Below are 4673 nucleotides of genomic sequence, written 5' to 3'. Positions count from 1 at the left end.
GCCGATGCCTGCAGGCGGGCATGAAGGCCGTTAGCAGGGAGCTTAAAATGGCGACTCCACGTGTGGGAGCGAACGAGCTGGAAGGGGGTGCAACGGCTGTCGGGCCCGCGGTGGAGGCGGGTGACAAAATAATTCGGGGGGCGTGTTGGGCGAGGGTCGTGACAGAAAAAGTGACGGTAACCGAAAGGGACAAACTAATTGGGGTGACGGAGACGTGCACGAGGGAGATAACAAGGGAAGAGACGGAGATGATGGTTGAGACAAGGGAGGTAAAGAGTGAAGAGCTGACTGAGTTGGCAGAGACACGGGAGATGGGAACGATAGAGGGAAGACTACACGATGAAGACGGGGTAAGTGACGCGCACACACACACACGGAGGTAGTGGAGGACAATGGGGGTGAGCTGGTGGACTGGGTGGAGGCCCGGTGCGAGCAGTTGGATGGCCTCCTCCAGGAACGAGGGGAGGGAGTATTCCCCCTTGAGGCGAGTCACGACCAGGTGAGTTCGGTCGTGCTTTGCGAGGTTGAGGGGAGGAGTGCTGTGGACAGGTGCACGGAGAGCTTGGGGGGTATAGAGGCCCCGGAGACCCTTGTGGGGACACGAATCCCCAGTGTGGTTGTCCCTGTGTGTGTGGTGCAAGGTGTGAGTGCGTCCCCGTGTGTGGAAGCGACCCCGTGTGTGAGTGGTGTGGTGGCGATTGTGCCGGAGTACGTGCTTCCCAGCACGCCGTGTGTAAAAGGGGCACCGCAAGTGGAAGAGGCCATGTGTGTGGATGAAACGGCCAGTGTGGATGAGGCACCGCGGGTGAGTGCCCCCGCGTGTGTGAGTGAGGCACGGTGTATGAGTGAGGCACGGTGTGTGAATGGAGCACCACGTGTGAAAGGTATGGTTTATGCAAGGGAGACCGTGTGTGTGAGAGAGCGGTATGTAAGGGAGATGTCGGTCGGCATGTGTGAACATGCAGCCGCGTCTCCCGGGGTGAATGTAATGGAATGGAGTCTGAGCGTCGTAACACGCGGGTGTGCGTGGGTCGAATGGCGACGACGACGGCGACAGAGGAAAGAAAGCCGAGTAGCGGCTGTAGTTGTTTCGGGGACTGTGCCGGGTTCACCCAGCAGTGAGCACGAGGTCCGTGCTGTGCAACGCACGAGGCCCCCACGTGCTCGCTTGCGAGAGTGAAGTCCCGGTTCGGAAACGCACGCGGTGGATTTGCCGATCCCGCGGACGGACAAAGTTTAGGCAGGTAAACGGATTTGGACCGGACGGGTTCTCCACGCGATCGTGTGTGTTGAGCTCCAACGGGCAAAGCACATGTGTTCGCGTGGGGCTTGTGTTTTTTTTATGCGCACGGTGACGTCATGGCTGCACGTGGGGTTGGAATCCGGCAGGAGGGGTATCCCTGCCGGATGGTACCGTCCAAGGAGGGACGAGGTACACGTGCAGCTGCATGACGTCACGGGCAGGTGCAAAGTGCGCGAGCTGTGAGTTGCCGCGCTGGTGATGCGCATGTAAAGAAAAAAAAGAAAAAAAAAGAAAAAGCAAGCCTCACTTTCGGGTGCACAGGATTCCCGGGCAAGGGGTGGAAGACCCCCTTACCTGGGCACAGGATGGAAACTAGTTAGGGGGAAGGGTTAGCTTCGTTAGACCGACTCCATGGGGCAGGGGTAAGTCCTCATGGGGCCCGTGGAATGGATTAGTTAGAGGGATTTAGTGAGGTTTAGGTTGGGAAATAAAATGATTTATTTGGAGACAGTGACAGACTTGTGGATGTGTAGAGGGGACGTAGTTTAGCTACGTAGTGTTAAAAGGAACGTGCTACTAGTTTAAGGGACGACGTGGGAGCACGAGTTAGTTAGGGGATGCAGATAGAAGGATGGCAGAGTTCAGTGGTGTGTGTGTTGAAGAGTTGGTGAGTGAAGTGGAAGCATGTGCTTGGTGAGTGAGTGAGGCCAGCGGGTCTGTGTGAGTGGAGCGAATGAGGAATGCATGGTGCGATGAGTGATTGGGGGGAGGAGTGACTCCCGCCCAAGGGACCCCGGGGTCAGTGTAGAGTGAGATAGGGGGTAGTTAAATTGAAAAATGGAGGTCGTTTTGTTGTTGGTGAGGAAGTAGGCTCGAAACCCGTTTGGAGGGGTGCAGGAGCCCTGTTGACGGGCTGGGAGCGTGGCTGCGAAAAGTGAGTATCGCTGAGTGGGTACCCCGGGCACCAGGCTAGTCGGCCGTGGTAGGCCAAGGGCCCATGGGGGGCCGGGATAGCGTAGTGGGCACGGGTGCGCCTGCTTGGTGCGGGGGCCCGGGGCGCCATTAGCCGCGTGGGCAGTGTTGTGGGACGGGTGACCCTCGGAAAGGGGCCTGGGAAGCCAGCCTGCCACGTGTGCGTTTCAGGGGAGTTGCCATGGGGGGCACTCCCCAGTGTTAGGGAGCTGGTAGGCTCGGAGGCAGTGTAGTGCCCGGGGGTGCCATAGCGGGAGATTCGGCAGAGGGTCGTGCCTGCCAAAGGGAGCCACGTGTCCCAGCCATGAGACCGTATGAGGGCACGGAGAGAAAATTGGGGGGCGAGGCCCGAAATTGTAAGGACACCAACACAGGCGACGGGAATCTGGGTTGTTAGAACCAATAGTTTAAGCGAGAGGCGCTTGTTGAAAGCCCCGGGGTAGTTTAACAGTTAAATGGTTAGGGTAGATTAGGAAGTGTACCCCTCCGCACCATCCATCCCCTCGCTCTCGTTGTGGGCCGCTGGACCCACTTTGGTTATAGATCGCTGAAGTCTGGGGAGGCCATCCTGGGGCTTCGTTGGGCCTCGACACAGGACGCTAGCTCTCCCTTATTCCCCTCCGGGAAGGGAACGTAGGGGTTGGGAGTAGGCTAGGTGACAGGATAGGTTAGCCGAACAAGGACGATAAAGGGGGTTAGGGGACGATTTATAGTGGGGAAGTAAAAATAAAAAAATAAGTTGGGGCTAAATTGGGGTTTGACAAATTAAGGGAGTGGGTATAGACAATGACAGGCAAAGGCGATAGGTTGGGAGGGAGACCGTAGGGTAGGTCCGAGCCCGCCTTCCGAGTGGCCAGCACCACCGCACTCCCTCCACCAACCTCCACTGAACGGCAAAGGCTGGCCAACTTCATCTGCTGGCTGTGTTGCTGTAGGGCCTGTGCCGGCCCACTTCATCTGCCGGCTGGCTGTTTTTCTTCAAGGCCTGTGCCGGCCAGTTCATCTGCCGGCTGTGTTTGCCTGCAACGGCCTGGTTCTGCAGGCTGTGTTTGCCTGCTGCCTTTGCCATGCCATGCCCACTGCCCCTGTTCACCAGCCCCGTTCAATTTTTGCTTTGCCCCCCCTGTTCATTGCCATGTGCGCCAGGATCAGAAAGCAACAGTTTGCAAGCTGCAAGAACTGCCCTGTTGGCAGCTACAACACGGGCCTGCAGTGGCGGCCCGTGCACCGTGTTTGCGTTCAGTTCAAACCATTCATCCATCCATTCGTTGTGTTCATTGCGTGTGCCACTTGAGCTGGCACGGAGACTGCGTTTGTGCAGCCCATGCACCGTTGTGGTTCACTGCGTTCAGTTCAAACCATTCATCCATCCATTCGTTGTGTTCATTGCGTGTGCCACTTGAGCTGGCACGGAGACTACGTTTGTGCAGCCCATGCACCGTTGTGGTTCACTGCGTTCAGTTCAAAAGGGAAGGCCTTGGACTGCGTGTGAGCAGCCGGCCACGTTCCCTGTCACCTGCATTGTTTGAGCCAGAGACTGCATGCGAGCAGCCTGGCTCCCTGCTAACTGCTTTCTTTTTGCAGAGCTCATTGATCCTGGGCCATGGTTTAGTGTAAAATTTGTAAGTTAAGGTTAAGATGTACTGTACATATGAGTGCGCCCCCGGCATGTCTGTCTTAGCGCCGGCAATTTTATTTAAGTCGTCCGTGTGAGTGAGTTTGTTTCGGTAGTTACTCAGCCCTCAGGTTATTTATTTTGGGGACACGAATACCATGAATGTCGCACTCAGGGATCCGTAGGTAAAATGTACTCGGGGAAAACTACACATGATGGCACACGAAAATTTGACGACTCGGGACGAGTCTGTAAAAAGGGGAGGGGGTAGTGTTGTGGTTGACGAAATTCGCAAACTACCATTCAGGTCCCTCAGGTGAGATATCTCTGTAAGTATATGTGTAGTTAGGCCCAAACCCGTTGTTTAGAGGGAATAAATGTCATTCATGCGGGCTGCGATCCTTTTAGATAGCCGTTTTTCTTTTACTATCTTTATTTTGGACCAGCCGCCATTACTACCACCACCAACCACGTCTCAACAGCCATCGCACAACAACCACCAACCACAACGCCGCTTCACAACAACAGCCACGACCTTTACCGTCACAACTCGCCACCATCGCATCACCACCATTCTTGCGCCACTTGTGGGCACCGATACTGGACTCGTGCAGGGCGCGCACCGAACAGCGTGTTCAGAAACATCACAGACTTTCCGAGGAAAACGGATCAAAAACGACTCACGCCCACTTCTGCCCCATCCTATCGGCGAGCTGGGGCGATTTGGCCCCGCCTCCAGGGCGTTGGAGTGCGGTCGCTATATGCAAATTCATGGATCAAAAAGCATTCACGCCCACTTTTCCTCGGTCCAATAGGGAGCCAGTTGGAGGTGAAGGGTCGGAG

Source organism: Eptatretus burgeri, chromosome 1 (genome assembly GCF_056783735.1).
Source record: "Eptatretus burgeri isolate ZD-2024b chromosome 1, Ebu_testis_v1, whole genome shotgun sequence".
NCBI classification, from domain to species: domain Eukaryota; kingdom Metazoa; phylum Chordata; class Myxini; order Myxiniformes; family Myxinidae; genus Eptatretus; species Eptatretus burgeri.
This window is presented reverse-complemented; position numbering follows the sequence as displayed.